The following is a 16,608-nucleotide window of genomic DNA, read 5'->3' on the forward strand; positions in this document are numbered from 1 at the left end:
GGCCCCACGGTGTTCACAGATGGGTCAGGAAAAACTGGAAAAGCTGCCATTGTCTGGAGACAAGGAACACAATGGCGACATAAGATTGAACATCAGGAAGGTTCGCCCCAAGTCGTAGAACTACAAGCGATGACCATGGTGTTTCAGAGTTTCCCTGGCCCAGTCAACATTGTGACAGATTCAGCTTATGTGGCCGCTCTGGTACATAAAGCTGTTTTAGGTAATGTAACTAATGAATTACTGTTTGGTGTATTGAAACTGTCATGGATAACAATGCAGAGGCGACAGCAGGAATATTATGTGATGCACATTAAAAGTCATACCCAGTTACCAGGATTTATTGTAGAAGGCAGTGCACAAGCTGATGCTTTAGTGTCTGCAGTGGCCCTGGGACCTGTGCCCAATGTTAAACAGCAAGCGATAGCATCGCATAGTTTTTATCATCAGGGATATCGTGCTTTGAAACGTCAGTTTAATCTTAGTAATACTGAAGCCCGCAATATTATTGCGGCCTGCCCCGATTGTCAAGATGAACATGTACCTGTATATTATGCCACCAATCCACGAGGATTACGCGCTTTACAGCTTTGGCAAACTGATGTCACACATATTACTGAATTTGGCCGTTTGAAGTATATACATGTATCAATGGATACCTTTTCTTCTGCCCTCATAGCCACTGCTCACACTGGAGAATCAGCTCGAGATGTCTTACGCCACTGGCAGCGTGCATTTTCTGTTTTAGGTGTCCCACAACAGATCAAAACTGATAACGGTCCTGCTTATGTATGGCAAAAGGTAGCTTGTTTTTTACAACTCAGGGGTGTGACACATGTCACAGGCATCCCCCACTCACCCACAGCTCAGAGTACCGTTAAGCATGCACACAGGACTCTAAAACACCTTTTACAAAAACAAAAAGGGGGAATGATAGGGGAAACCCCTGAAGCACGATTAACTACAGCTGTATATGTATTAAACTTTTTGCAGCTTGCTGATGATACTCCTGCTGCGATGCCACCCCTTCTTTGGCACTTTGGTTCCCTTGTGACCCAGGAACGGGTGGGTCCTGGAGCAAAAGTGCTGCTGTGAGACCTAATAACCGCGGCATCCTTTTTAGCCCCTGGAGTGGCATCAGCTAGAGCGTGCTACGCTTAACAAGCTTGGGTGTTGGCTGGCCAAGCAATCTAATGCTACATCTTCAGCTTTAAGTAGTTTACTACTAGATGTAGACTCAGACATTCCACACTGCAGAATCGAGCTGCAGTAGATTTTCTGTTGCTGGCTCAAGGTCATGGTTGTCAAGATTTTGATGGGATGTGCTGCATGAACTTATCAGACCATTCTCAATCCATTCATGCGCGCATACAAGAGTTAATGGAACGAACGAAAAAGTTAAAGGAAGAGGATGGGTTCTTCTCTTTTGATCACCTTTTGCAAAACTGGGGACTCTCGGGATGGCTGGTTTCAAAGGTCAAAGCAGGATTAATAATATTGATGATAGTTGTAGTTGTGCTAATGATGGTGCCATGTCTCATCTCCCTACTGCAAAGGGCCCTGCAGCGGGTGATGGGGGCGGCATTTGTAGCACAAATACAAAAAGGGGGAATTGTGGGAAACCTCAGCTGGTCCGAGGGATCAGAATGCGAGTTTAACATTGACCTTGAGCAGATATCCGTGTACCCTTGAAGAGACTGGGGAGTCCTGAGAAGAGCTAAGTAAAAGGATAAGGGTTGGCAAACATCCTGGCTTTGACCAGAGCATGAACAGCGTGTGATGTGAGAGCGTATCGGGCAAAAGTAGAATGCTGAATATATGCATAGATAAGCACCTGGGTAAGAGAATATAAAAAAGCACTGCTTGTTAAATGAAGAAATTGGATTGCTGCAACTTGATGTTCAGTGTCATGTCCGTCCAACAACGACACCTGGGTATTGCGAGGGCCGCAGCAGCACATGGGAAAGGAGTTTGCCAGAGTTGTGTTCCATTTTCAGCTGCTTTAGTGTGTTTGCTGAGTTTACGGGTTTTATCCCAACGTCCTTGGTGAAAAGAAACGGCAGCAAGCCTGGGCTCTAAAGTTCAAAGTTGGGATGCTGAAACCAACCAAGCAAGGCAAAAGCGCTACCGCTCACTGAGCCAAGAAACCGTCGGAGGCAGTTGCTCTGTCACCTGAGCTGAATTTACAGGCCGTGTTTCAGTGGAAAGCTGCCCCCAGGTCAGCGTGCTCCATGCTCTGTTTCACAAGTCCTTCCCCATTGAATTGTTCCTTTCAGGCCATGGAGAGAGAGGTCAGTGCCGCATTTGGCAGAGGTGAGCCAGATGAGATCATGAGCAGTGCCTTCAAACTAAAGGTCACTCGCGAAGACATCCACACACTCAGGAACCTTTGCTGGCTAAACGATGAGGTAAAACCAGCTGCAGCACAGGGACAGTCTCATTCAGCCTTTATAGAAATCTCTGTACGGGTCTTATTTGAGGTATTGAAGGGTCGATCGTTTCTGGAAGTTCCGTTACTTCTTGTATGACGCAGCTTCCAGGAGTTCGTCCGGGTTATTGGCATGGGGGGCAGGTGTTTTGATCAAACTGCCAATGTAACCCCATGTGAAATTCTGGGAACAAAAGCTGACAGCTGAGGCTGGAGTTCTCTCCGCTGCGTGCTTAAGGGTGGCCAGAAAAGACGTGGTGCTGTATTTTTGGTTGGGGATGCCAGCGTCTTATTTTTACACCTCATGTTTCCTCTTTATGGTACAGGTCGTTAATTTCTACATGGGTCTGCTGATGGAAAAAGGCAAGAAGGAAGGGTATCCAGTGGTCCACGCTTTCAGTACCTTCTTTTATCCCAAACTAACATCTGGGGGCTATGATGCAGTAAGAAGATGGACCAGAAGTGTGGATGTCTTCAAGCAGGACATCATCTTTGTGCCTGTGAACTTGCGAGCGCACTGGACACTAGCCGTGAGTCCCACGGGCTTTTTCTGTAGAATTGGACAGGGAGCAAAAACTGGCAAGAGAAGTCATTTAGGTGTTGGGGGGTGTGCGGCAGAAGGTTGTGCTTTGTCTAATGGTCACCTTTTAATAACAGGTCATAGATCTGAGGAAGAATACGATCACGTACTTGGACTCGCTGGGCCAGAAAGGGGACAAGATTTGTCAGACTTTGCTGTAAGTAACCGCTCCGTCACTACTTTTATGGTGTGAATGAGGAGAGGGTTTTTAGATTGAGTCCCTGTAAGGCGACTGCAAGTTTTCACATGGCTTGTAGATAACCAACCCGGAATCTTGGAGTTGCTTGCTGCGAGTTGTCTGGCATCGACTGCTTATCTGCTGTCACAGCGTCCCCTCCGCCCACGGTCTGGGGTGCCTGGATTCTGCCACCTTCCCGTGAGAGGCACAGCCAAATACGCCATAGCCCCGTGGCACACATGTGCCGACTTTGTTAGTCAGATCCCAGGATGTGGGATCAAGGCACTCGGTGGAATTATGGCATTACGGTTCCCTGCTTGGTTTGTCTCTTGGTCCTCTGATAACATGTGATTTGGGGTTTTTTGACCTCTCTGAAGCAATGAACTTAGGTTTGTGTGGAAGCTTCTGTTGGAATCGTTGGCCTCGTTCTTGACCATTAGCTCACAGCCTCTCCCCATGTTTGTAAGTTTCAGATTGGGATTTTTCCTCCCAAATCAGCCTTAAATCAGCTGCTGTGAGAATCCTCTGACATTTTCCCGTTCTGCCGTCTGTCTTCCTGTGATCCTTCAGCCGCTTTATTTTGTTGTTGGCCTAAATTACAGAGATGAAAAGGGATTTCTGTTTTTCCCTTTTGTTTTAACCAGCCAATACCTGCAAAAAGAAAGCCGGGAAAAAAGAAACCTGGAGCTGAATGTTTTGGAGTGGACTCTTCACAGCATGGAGCCACGTGTACGTGAGCACCGCTTGGGTTTGAAATGGGAACTGTCAGTGCTTCTTTGGGGCCCAGATCCTGGCACGTGACAAAGCAAAGGGTTGAGCTGATGTTTTTCGAGGAGTTAATAGTAAAAATCGGTCCCTAAAGACTGGATTTAAGAAAGGTCACTTGAGAAAGACGCCGTGCGAACCTCAAGACGCCTCGCAGGGAGGAGGGCTGCTGCCCCTTCTGGGCCTGCCAAGAATTTGGATTGTAGTGTCCGAGTCCGGGAGGCAGAGGGGAGGGATGGTGCGCAGTGAACTGGGTCTGTTCCTCGTGGGCGGGAGTGAGTATTCGGGATTACGCAAGTAGGGTCAGGAGTGTGCGGTGAGCGCAGTGTCGGTGTGGGTAATGTGCGCTACTTCCGAGCTGCTTTTCTTTTGAGACAGAGGGAAATCCTCCATCTTCTTTGCATTCCTTAGGAGATCCCTCAGCAGCTGAACGGAAGCGACTGCGGCGTCTTTATGTGCAAATACGCAGATGACATCTCCAGAGAGAAACCGTTCAACTTTACCCAGGTGAGTGAAGGTCATAAACCCCTCCAAGCCCCTCTCGCCCAGGGACAGGAGCCAGGGAGGTTACGCAGCAGCTCTTAATTGTGTCCGGGGCAGGGGCTGAGGTTTCGTGCCCCGTTTCGGTGCGTAGTTGCTGGGGTCAGAACTTCCAAGTGGCCTGGGCAGGGCAGAGCTGTGGTTCTCCATCCCCGTCTTTGGGACCTGCTGCTGGTGAGATTCCTCTTGGGCAAGATACTGCCCACGGAATTCGAAAAAAGCTGCTTCTTACCAGAGCTTCATGCAGGCGGTGCAAGGCGTGCTCCAGGTTGGCTCTTCCCCCTGGCACCATGCTGGAGCAGGCGAAGTTGAGCAGATTTGTCACTAGAAATGCAACAAAAACCAACAGAAAGTCAGTTTCCATCAAGAAAGAGGAAAAGGTACGATACAAGGCAGCGGGCAAACAGAGCAGACAGACTGGAGACCCAGAAAAGGCACCGAAAAAAAAGGCAGGTTATCCGGTATCACGCTCTCTCCCTTCAGAGCAGCTTTGGGACCAGTAGCTCCGGAGATAGATCTGGCAGTTGAGGTGGGACAGCTACAAACACCCCTGACCGTCTCTCCCGGAGGACGCGACTGAGAGCACCACCGGTTGTTATCTGTTCACTGTCCCATCAGATCTGAGCACCCTCGGGTGCTACCAGCCATGAAGGCAGTCAAGGAAAGGAGGGAGATGGTCCCAAAGGACAAAAAGCTGCTGTGAAAACACAGAGTTTTCGACCCTTAGTATCTCGGGGGGGGGGACCTGGGAAGAAAAGCGTTAAGAGAAACCTCTGTCCTGTGTTTCCGGCTGCGTTGCGATGTCTCCCCAGGGCTTCCACACCAGCGACGCTCCCTCCTCCTCCTCTTCCAAACGGGATCTGTCCTGGAGGTCTGGGATCTCCGCCTGAAATTCACTGCCGCCGTTGACGTGTCTGAAATCGTTAAGGCAGAGGAGGTGAGGAAGCAGAGCTGGGAACAGCACGATAGCACGCACCCGCTTCAAAGGAGGGGACGTGTCAGGTACGGCAGTTATTTCCCAGCACAGCATCACCAACTGCCCTCTAACAACTCCCACAGCCCCTTCTCGCCACCAACAGCATTACCGTTCCACCACGTGAGCCCTTTTGCGCCCCATCGGGCAAGAAAATTGCCGCTTCCTTCCTCAAAAGCCTGAGCAAACTCGCAAAGTTCACTCTGAGACCGACAGCCAGCAGCAGAAGAGCTGCAACGGTGGGCCAAGACCACCGTTGGAATGTTGTGTAGAACGCGGGAGGCCGGCAACCAGCGTCATGAGGTCAGCCTGAGTGGCAAGCCCAGCCTGGGCTAGCACTGGCCATTTCTGGGCAGCACAGGGGTATACTCCAGCCAAAAATAACCCTCCATTACCCTCCGCAGTGCTGTGGGGCAGTGGGAGAAGTGGCCGAGCCACGGGGAGAAGGTCAATGGCAACAGCAAGGGCTGGCAGAGCCCTGGCGCCGAACCAACCACGCACCCGCTCCTCAGCCCCCTTTCCCCAGGGTTTGCGGTTATTCTGACCGCTGGGCCGGAGCTCACGGCCCAATGCGGATTTTAGAGTTAACCTTCATCGGCCTAAACACAACGTCCCCGGCCATTCTGCCCAAAAGATACATGAAAAAACCCGCTCACGGTAAAAATCATCAAGACCATCCTTTAGCCTTCCTCGCCACCCTCGTCATTGCACACCACTCCCCATTCTCCCAGAATTTCCCTCCTTTCGGGGAAATCTCTCACTGGACACGGAAGGTGTGGAGATGGACCCTCCGGATCTCCTGGCACAGCTGCCCCTCACCTGGGTCACAGTCGGCCCCGCAGGGATGGAGCCATTCGGGGCTTTTTCCAAGCCAAAGCCAGGAGTGGAGCAAAAGCCCGGTGGGCTGTTTCAATCCCCGCTGCCATAACAGCAATCCCAAAGGAGAAAGGCACATCCTTTTTCACTTTTCCAGACTTTCTTTGGAAGGCAGGAGTCTTTTAACAATATAGTTTAATCACTGTCAACGTTAGATCTGCACTCGCATTTCCTGCGTAGAGCTCACTGCCTGTCTAGCTGGGAAATCTCTGCCGCTCAATTAGCGGCAAAAGATGGGAACTGGAGAAAAAAACCCAGCCGGACATCAATCCCCGGCATTATCAGGATACAGCCTGAAATAAGAGATGCGGTTAAGATCCCTTCTCCTTCCAGCGGCTACGTGAATTGCACCCATTGACAAATACGTATAAATATTTGTTTCAAAGTTACAGACATTGCTTTTTAATTGCGACACCAAAAAGGAATAACCTGCATTAAAAGTTCCAGGAGCATTTTGTTCCCACACCGTGCTGGAATTTCTGAAAAATCCTGTTTCCTGCACAGAAAAACTCATCATTTGTGGATAAGAAATGGCAAACTCAGCGTTTAGGGAAGGTGAGCTCTGACAGCAAAGGCAGTCAAAGCTTCCCAGCAGAGCATCCTTACTGCCTCCCTGTTCCTATAGCCCGGGAGATCCTCAGAGCCTTCCCACAGGAAGTGCAGGAAGACAGTAAGGCCTCCGAGTCCCAAACTCAAATAACAGATGGCTAAAAAGGAAGGAGGAGCACGTAGACATACTTGAATCCTGCTGAAAATAGTCAGCCATGGCCAACAGGAGCCGAGGAGGCAGTGGCCGTGGCCACCTGGCTCGGGGGAGCCGCGCAGCTCAGCACGTATTTCGAGAGCTTTTCAGAACAAGTAATAAAAGCTTGACAGCAGCAGGGAGTGCGGGAGTCATGGCAGCAGTTGCATCGATAAGCAATCTGTGCAACAGTTCCTAAAACAGGGGCTGCCCACAATCAGAAGTTGACTCTTTGGTACAAACTCCCTCCACACCAGTCATCACACAGGGGAAAAAAAACCACCAAGCTATTGTAGGGCTCAGTATTACCCATTTCTCTGCAGCTGGACAGAAATACACACTTCTGTGGCTTTTCCCACACTGGAAAATTCAAAGCATTAGTACTAATAAAAAGACTTCTTTTTCTAACGCCTCTGTTGGAGGGCTCCGGCCCGTGGTCTGCAACGAGCAAATATCCACACAAAAACAAGCCCCAGAAGTCCCATGAAGCGGCTCTACCTCTTACGGTTTATTGCTGGCGTCCCCACCAACACCTAAACCCACGTGCCACCCCACCCCCCCCAGTACATCCTTTGCCATTTTGAACTTCGCTGCAAAACATTTTACCATTTTTCCACCCCTCTTTCTTGGGAAAAGACAGAGGGAACGAGACAACTCCAAACCGCTCTCTTTTATTTGATCTGCAGCAATCTGACAACCCCAGCACTTCCCGCTGGATTAGGCTTTGGGAAACAATTCAAGGGTCCCCAGCCACGAGTAAGGAACGAGCCGTTACTAACTGGCGAATCAGTAGAAACACCAGCCCCAATCATTAGGAGAACGTCTCATTTTTCAGTCATGGATTTTCACGGGTTTTGTTTTCCGTCCACCCAAATAGGGTGCGCTTTTATAGCCATCAGCAATTAAGTTCTCCGTCCCCTCCAGAAAAGCCTTTTCCTACACAAAATCTAAAAAAAAGGAAAAGTTAAATAAGATTTGCTGTTACTCACCCACCAAAGCCTAACCACTACAACTGGCCCTTTCACAACCATGCCTGATCACAGATGCGGCGGGAGAAGAGAGGAAGAGAGGATGGTGGGGGGTGTGGGAGCGAGTGTGTGAGGGGAATAGGTGTTGTGTGAGGGGTGAATGGCTTTTCGGGAGAGGGAGGTTTGTAGGGCTGTGAGGTGCCTGTGAGAGAGGAGGCCCCGGAGGGAGGTGAGGGGAAAGGGCTGTGTGTGGAAAGAAAAGCTTTAAGGACAGGCTGGGCTGGGGAAAGGTGGTGGGCCCCGAGGGAGGGCCTGGGGAGCGGGGCTAGAAGCGTGGGTTTGGGGCAAAACTCTGGGAAAGAAACTGCAGGACAGGGCCAATCTGAGTATACAGTTTTCGCGAAGCTTCAAGCAAAGGGTGACCAAACGTGCCTCTTGTGGGCTGGTTTTGTCTAAGTTATTCATGCGAGTGGACTTTTGCCACACGGGATGGGAACGTTCGCTTCCCGGGATAGCTGATGCCCCTGGATAACCACTGCCCGCGAAGCACTGCGAAACCCCGTGTTCAAAAATGAGAACAAAGGCCGGGTTTTGCCTCTCAGAAGGATCTCTAAGCACCCTCTCCAAACTATTTTCAGTACCTTTCTGGTTGTTTTCTTTCCCCCCATCCCCGTGATGTCCGTCGGGGGGGCTGGCGGAGCTCTGCAGGCGGATGTCCGGCTCATTTTGGGGAGGGCTGTGCTGGCTTCGGGGGGTCCCGGTTCATTTTGGGGATAGCTGGGCTGGTTTCAGCCTCGCAGTGCCCGGTGCAGAGGGAAGCCGGCCCCTGGTTCTCCTCGGTGCGGTCACTCCCTTCTCGCCCGCTTTTGCCGAGGAGAAGCTGGGGGGCGTGGCCCGGGTTTGCCCCTCGGCGCATGCGCGGTTGGGCGGACGCGAAGGGGAGCACTTCCGGTGTACGGAGGGGGGTGGGAGTTGTGGACGTCGGTACCGGGGGAGACGGGGGGACCGGGACCGGGGCCGAGGAGGGCGGGAGCGGGAGCGGGAGCGGGAGCGTGGGCGTGGGCGTGGCGTGGCTTGGCGGCAGGAGCGGTGGTGCGGAGGTGTCCAAGGCCAGTTTGGGGGCTTTGTAGGGTGGCGGGACCGGGCTCGGGGGTGGCCTGGGCCTGTTTGGGGGGGCAGAGCCGAGTGGGGGGTCCCCGGGGAGAACAGGGCCGATTCAGGCCCCCCCCCTCGTTGCCGCCCCCTCACCCCCCACTCGCTCCCCGCAGGTGGCGGCAGCCCCGGCCGCAGCGCAGGGTGCCCGGGGCCGGCCTGTCCGGGCGCTTGGCTCTGCTCTGGGCTCCGCTCTCAGCCCCCCCCGGCAGGTCAGCCCGGCCGTGCCCCCTTCGCCCGCCTCCAGCCCACGGCCGAGTCCCCCCCAGGTACCCCCGAGATGGGTCGGGGGGTGTCAGCGCTGGGCCCCCAAAGCGGGGGTGGGTGGTGGGCACGGGCATTGCTGGGAGCCCGTGGGCAGCCCTGGGACCCCCTTAAAGCCCACGGAGAGCCCTGGGGCCCCCTTGTCTCCCCCAGAGCCGACGGGGAGCCGTAGCTGTGGAGTCAGCTTAAGGAGTCTGCCCTAAGGACTGCTGCTTTTTGGAGCGTTGGGGGAGTGTTGGCTGTGTGTGGGAGGAGTCCTGTGTCTTGAGGGAGGTTTGGGGATGTTGGGCAGATTTGGGGGAGTGGGGGAGGGGTCCCCTCCTTTGGAGCTCCCTGGTTGGTTTCTTCTAAACTTTGTGAGGCAGCGGGCGAAGGGGGAAGGCAATAGAGTGAGTTGCTGTATTTCAGTCCTTGGTTGAGAGTCAGCGACTCTGCTCCCTTACTGCTCAGCAGACTATTAGCTCTGTGGGGCTCTTTCTCCAGGCAGGCTACGACTACAGAAAAGGCCCCAATTCCTCGGAAGAGTTGTCAGTGGTGACGTCTCCTGGGAACGTACTGCTTGACGTTGGATAGACCTGGCACCACGCAGCAGCTCAGAGCCCCGCAGCGTGTGCTGTCGCTCCCAGTTGGCTCCATCAAATCCTCCGACCTGAGAATGCCAAAGGTACGGAGTTGAAACGGGCCCTTCCTCACCCGCTGAGTCAGATGAACCTTTTTGCGCCCAAGTCGGCTGGGGACTGCTCCTGCCTCACCGCCTTCAGGCGGAGCATGGCTGTGAGCAGGGGAGCTCAACACACAGTGCTTGCTGATTGCACCTGCTCCCTGTTGCGTTAAAGGGGCAAAGTAGTTTTGGCAGAAAATAACCCCTCTTGCGTTCTCACACTCCTCACTGAGGTGGGAGGCGAGGTGCGGCTAGGTTTAATTTCTGAGTGATGCCCAACCACCACTATCAGTCCAGGCGCATTTAATATATTAAAGGTGTGAGGCGTTAGACCAGTGGGTGGCTGAGTAGGTACACCTTTAGAAGTTTTTTGGGGTACAGGTTTTGGGTTCTTTCAATTCTGTTTGCCAGTTCATAATTTTAGAACTTGGGCTTCTAAATAGGCATACACGATAAAAATAATATTACTGCCCGGATTAATGTCAAGATTCCTTGGAGGCACTTGAGGTCAGCGTAGGCCAATCCGTCGGTCCAGGTACAGTTCATTTAAGGTTCCTGTAAGACATAAAAGAAAAGAAAATCTGCTCGGTCTTATCTGACCGACGGGGTTAGAAAGAGGGCGAGATCCACTGGGTACTAATCCTGTGCATCTTTTCTGAACAATCTCTGGCTTCCTGTGCATGGGGATTTTGGGGAGTAATTAGTACCGTTGGTACTATCACCATTTGAGGCATTTTCGCCAGCACAGGTTGTCCAGGGTGAAATCTCCCTAGGTATTTTTCTGGTTTGGTGGGAACTTTTGGAGAGACGATATTAGCAGATGCACAGAAAGCTTTCATTTTAGGGCAGCCATCTCCACTCCATCTGTTATTTAATTGGTAGATGGCATCATCCAATCGCAAATGCCAACCAGGTTCGTGAGTTTTTGCAAAACGCTTAACCATGATTTCATTAGTGCCTTCTAACTAAGCATACCGCTTTGGAGCTGTGGGTTTCTGGGCAGTGCCGGCTGGTGGGGCTGTTCCTGTACGGACTACATCCAGGAGACAGAAAGGTCCCCGGATGATCACACTCTCTGTTCTCTTCTTATCTGCTCGGCTCGTTTCAACGCTCTCGCTGGGGACAGGAAACCCTTTTCAAGGTCTGAATATCTGTTCTCAGTGTCATTAAAGGAGTGAGAGCTAAATTCTAGTGGTCTTTCCGGTCCCGCTGGTCCCTTCTGCCAAACTGCAGTGAGAACCACGTTCACTGAACCCCCATTCTACATGGACAGGGTCAGTTGGATGTATAGGACCAAGTTGTTGGAATAACCTCAGCTCTTTTATTAGCAATTCCAAGGCATTGGTATGATGGTCAGTCCATTCCCAGGATTTTCCCTTCCTGAGCAAATTATCAAGGGGCGAGCAATGATGGAAAAGCCAGGGGTGTGTTTACGCCAACAGCTTAAAGTTCCTAGAACTTGCTGTAACTCCTTCACACTGGGTGGATTCTGCCCCTGTTCTGTTTTTTTTTAGGGTATCTTGAGGGACCGAAGCAGCTCCTTTAATCCACCAGAGCCCCAGGAATTGCACTTCCTGCGCCGGTCCTTGACACTTGGTGGGGAAAGGCCCCCGTTTCAGATCTGACCTTGGGGGATGAAACCAGGCTTGGGTCTAGTGGGAGGTGTCCCTGCCCATGGAGGGGGGTGGAACTCGATGATCTTCAAGGTCCCTTCCAACCCAAACCGTTCCGTGAGTCTATGATGGTGTCTGTCCAGCTGATGAGCTCCCACCTGAGTTTCACTCGGCGAAAAGCAGCAGCCGGTGCTTGGGTACCCAAAGGCTTCTTTTACATTTTTCCTCTTCTTTGTTTCTTAACTTTGTCAACTCAAACCAAAGGTGTTGGAAAGGGCGGCCCCGTGGGCAGAGAAATCATTCCTCCCTGCGAGATGGGCTGTGGCACCACAGGGCCATCTCACCTGAAAGGAGGAAACCCACAGGTCACTCCTTTTGGTCCAAAGAGTGGAAAAAAATAGAAAAGAGAAACAGCAACAACAACACACACACAAAAAAACCCCGAACCCAACCACCAAACCAGCCCCTCGCTGAAGGCGTAAGGTGGGAAATACTGCAACAACTGTATTTTTTGCAACAGCCCCACTTAAAAAACGCTGTAATGATTCATAACGACCCATCCGACTAAAACCAGGAGTAGCGGTGGCCTACCCGTCAGCTTTTAGCATCCTGCTAACCAGCTTAAAGGCACCGGTGAGGAGAAGAGTTCAGCCACAACCAGCTCGAAGGGGGAAAAGAGGATCTTGCTTTTAGGGGAACGGCTGTCTTTGCAGAAGGTAAGTGCCCCCGCGGCTCGACCGCCCCTTCAAACCACAATTTCTCCGGCTCAGTTTTCTCTGTAACTGCTCCCACAGCACCGCGGATCCTGCAGCTTTCCCTAAATCATAATAAAACCTTCCCTAAATCCGGCAGCCGGTTTCTGACGTCTCCAATGCCTCCGAGCATCGCGTGGGGATCCCGCACGCCACCAGTCCCCTGGGATTTCCAGGCTCTGACCCCTGGCTTGGCTCAGGTGCCCTCTTTTTTCACTCAGTTCCTCAAGTTTTAGGTAAAAGGGCACTGGGGATGCGCCTGCCTGACCCCACAGACCTGTGCCAGAGGGGGGTTTGAAAGAAATGAATAAAAAAAATACTATATGAAAGATAACTAGAATCTCTTTGGATTTTATGTAATGCTAATTAACTATTGCAAATGGACAAAAATATACCCCCAAGAATGTAGGGAGGAAAAAATGCTCAATTTCTGTTGTGCGCCGGCCCCTCCATCCCCCCAGTCCCCTTCCTGAGCTCCCTGAGCACCCCACAGTCTGGCAGAGGGGACACGTGTGATACTGGTGTCCCCTCCCTCCTGCAACACAGAGCTCATTGCAATTACTTGCACAGAGAAACAACCAAAATTATATATAAAAAAAACATTTAAAAACCCAAATTAAAGTAAACAACAAAATTTAAACCCCCAAATTTAATAACCCAAATTAAAAAAAAAATAAATTATAAACCAAAACATAGTTAAGTCATTAAATTTTTCAACCCCCAAACCCCCTAATTTCAGCCCTTTCCCCAGTCAGCTGGTTCCCCACCCCCAGCCCCAGGCAAATGGGCTTTCCCCCAAAAATCAGTGCTGCCCACTCCCCCATCCCCTCCAGCCCCCCCCCCCCAAAAAAAGCTCCACAGCCCCCTCCGCCTCCTCCCCGCCCTCCCAAAGACACGGCAGCGGCGCAGTGAGACAAACGAGAGGTTTATTCCATTATTTTTCCCATTACGTTCAATGGGCAACAAGAGAAAAAGGGCCAACAGTCCCGGCTCCGGCGGGGGGAACCCCTCAGTCCACAGTGATGCTCCACCGACGGGACCCACGCGACGGCGACAGGGATTTGTGTCATTTGTGTTCCACAGAATGAACCCAAAATAAATTAAAAAACCCCAATGAAACAAAAAAACTAAACCCAGACACAAAACCACACAAAGATTCAAAGTTATAACTAACACAGATTTGCTTGGGGGATTCCCCCCCTCCCCCCGGTTTTATTTACAACACGGAGTGTTTCCAAACTAGATCATCTCTTACAATAAAATAAATACATTTCAGCATCTGCGCAAGAAAAAGAACTGCTGCATTTCTACATGTAGTGCACTGGGGGGGGGATTAAAATAATTTAACCCCCCCACCCTTTTATATTACCTTTTTACATTACACCCCCACCCCCCACCCCCCCCCCGCTTAATGATCTCTATTATGCGCATCATTTTAGGAAACTTCTTTCGAGGGGCCCCCGGGGGTGTGAGGAGCTGTTTGAAGGCACCGAAGCGCACAGCAGCCCCCGTCCCGCCTCGCTGGGAAGGGGCTTTGCTGCCAACTAAAGCATTGCGGGTCACTGCAGGGATATCTCTTTTGATTCCTAAAGCGACTCCAGCAGCAGCTTTGAGAGGGATTTTTCCTCCCGACTCCTCCCCGTAAAATTCTCCTCTGCACAGGGAAATATTAAATCCTCCCAAAATACGGAGCCGGCCGTGGGATCACGGGGCACAAAGGGGGGGACAGGCGCAGTACTGTGTCCCACAGTCAGTCCAGGGGGGTTACAGCCGCCTTTTAGGTGGCTCAGAGTCACGTTGTTAACCAAGACCTCAGCTTTCATTTAATTAAATACATAAATACATAAATAAATAAAAAATCTCACCCTGTAAGCAGCAAAAACCCCCGAGCTTTGAATGCAGAAGAGGGCCGCGCCGGGGAAATCTGCTTTGCTTTTTAAATAAGGAATTTTGGAGGCAGCCGCCAAGGTTTTGTGGCCCCTGGGGAGGGGGGAGATGCAGAGCCGGACTCAGCCCGCTCTGCCCCAAAACCGGCCGCGTTTTCCCTCCAGGGTGATTTTCTTCCTTTCTGTCTCTGCTGGAGTGATGCCCGGCACGTGCCGAAAACAATCCCAGTCTCTGGCCCTGGTCCCGGCCAGGAGGGAGTGAAGCTCAGCCCCACTCCCTCCTTTTACAGGGAGCAAAACAAAATGGAAAAAAAAAAAACAAATTGTCCTATATTAGAAGTGTATAATTCCATTTTAAGGGCAGGGCAGCAATAGGGCTGGTACCACACCCCCCCAGCCCCACAGCCACTGTGGGTCACCAGCGTAACGATTAAATTAAAGTTTCTTTTGGGAAGGGGGGAGAGACGGGGACTCTCCTGCTCTGGGACCTTTCCCCTCCGGGGAGGCAGAGCCGGAGCAGCGAGCACGGTCCTGCCCGGAGGGCAGCGTGGAGGGGACGCGCACGGGCATCCTGGAGGAACAGCAGCAAGGAAACCCGGCGCTGCACCTTTCCCTTCCTCCAAGCCTTTTTCTTTTCCTCTTTTAAGGGCTCAACCAGTTTCTTCCCCCTCCGACCGTCACCGTGGGGCACTGGCAGCAGCCGCTTTGCAAAACCCCATCCCGTAAAAGCCGCCTGATTTTGGCCCTGTTTGGGGATGCGCCGCTTCCATCCTTACAGAGCAAACTGATAGATGATTTGTTTTTCTCCCCCCTCCCCATTTAGCAAGAAGCACCAACGTGCCGTTGTCGTTTTGGGTCGGTTTGCTGCAGAAAAAGGCTCCCGCAGGGGACGGGATAAGCCGATGGCAGGAGGGTCCCTGCACCCATCCCACCGCTGCTGGTGGAGGGCGGCAAGGGGACCTTTTCTTCGGGGTTGTCCTCTCCTCCCGGGCTCCGCAGCCCCACGCCGCAGCCCAACGACCCCCCCGAGATGGGAAGAGAGCCCGAGAACCATCTCTGCTCAACAGCTTCTTCCTGCAAAGGGGCAGGAAAAAGGAGGAGGAAAAGGCACCTTCCCACTTGCCTCTGGGCTCATCCCACCCTGCGAGAGAGACGCGGCTTTGCGAGGAGAGGGGAGGAGGAAAAAACACCACAGAGAGAGAGCCAGGGAAGGAAAAGGAAGGAAAGCGGAGGGACAGCGGAGGGGCAGCCCGGGGACACAGAGCCCCAGGTCTCGCCTGGCCGCTCCCGCCACCACCCGGCGGATTGGAGGGGTTTGATCTGAAGCGCTGCCTTATATTAATTTAACAGCCGGGGGAGGAGAAGGCGCCGTTTCTGCCTTTTGCAGCTGCCAGGCTGACGGCAGAGCCGAAGGAAGAAAAATAATTATAATAAAAACAAACAAACAAACAAACAAAAATTCCAAAAAAAACTCCAATGTAAAACTGGAGCGCAGGGAGCAAATGCTTTTCCTTCCCCTCGGCCCAACCGCTCGGGCGCTCCGCGCTGCCCCGCCACGGAGGGCATCCCTCTCCTGCCAGGGAGAGACAGAAGGGCGAACTGAAGGCAAGACCCCAAACCAGATCCGAGAACCTGGTCGCGATGAAGAAGAAAGTGGAGAATGCGTCACATACAACAGAAACATTCAGAGTTTATTTTGGGGGAACAAAAAAAAAAAGAGAAACAGAAGAGGAGGAGTGAGATATTAAAAAAATAGCACTGAACGATGAAGCGGCAGCAGTCCCTCTACCGCTACAAAACGGCAACAACCCACACACGAACACGCGAGGCGGAACACCACCGAACTCCCACTGACTGTCATGTGCGCCTCAGTTTGCTGCTCTGGAGAGAGGGAATGCCTGAAGCACACCAAGGACAGCTGAAACCATCGCCGTGGCTTAAAGGGGAATCCTCCAACTGGAAAACAAAATAAAAGCGGTTTCTGCCCATGTCTGCGTGGGCACATCCCCGAGTCACGTTCTCACGCCTCTCCTTCAAAGTCAAGATTCCTACACATGAAAACTGGAGTCGGGGGGGAGGGAGGAGAGAGAAAAGGAGGGAGAGCGTCATCAGTGGGGCTGTTGCCCCGCTCGTGGGACCGCGCCGGCAGAGAGGAGCTGGTTCGTGTGCCGCAGCCCTTGCCGCTTGCTCGGCATTGCTGGCAAAAAAATACAAAAAGCCGTAGGCACGTGCC

General features: G+C 52.1%; 1 protein-coding gene across 1 annotated transcript in view; it reads left to right on the top strand.

The window, feature by feature from the left end:
- LOC309685117 (electroneutral sodium bicarbonate exchanger 1-like) overlaps positions 1-16,608 on the top strand; it is a gene marked incomplete at both ends in the record, with an annotated part of 920,987 nt that overhangs the window by 238,260 nt on the left and 666,119 nt on the right. The gene's annotated exons all lie outside the window — the stretch shown is intronic.

The sequence above is a fragment of the Vanellus vanellus genome (genome assembly GCF_965231255.1).
Source record: "Vanellus vanellus genome assembly, contig: HAP1_SCAFFOLD_58, whole genome shotgun sequence".
NCBI classification, from domain to species: Eukaryota; Metazoa; Chordata; class Aves; order Charadriiformes; family Charadriidae; genus Vanellus; species Vanellus vanellus.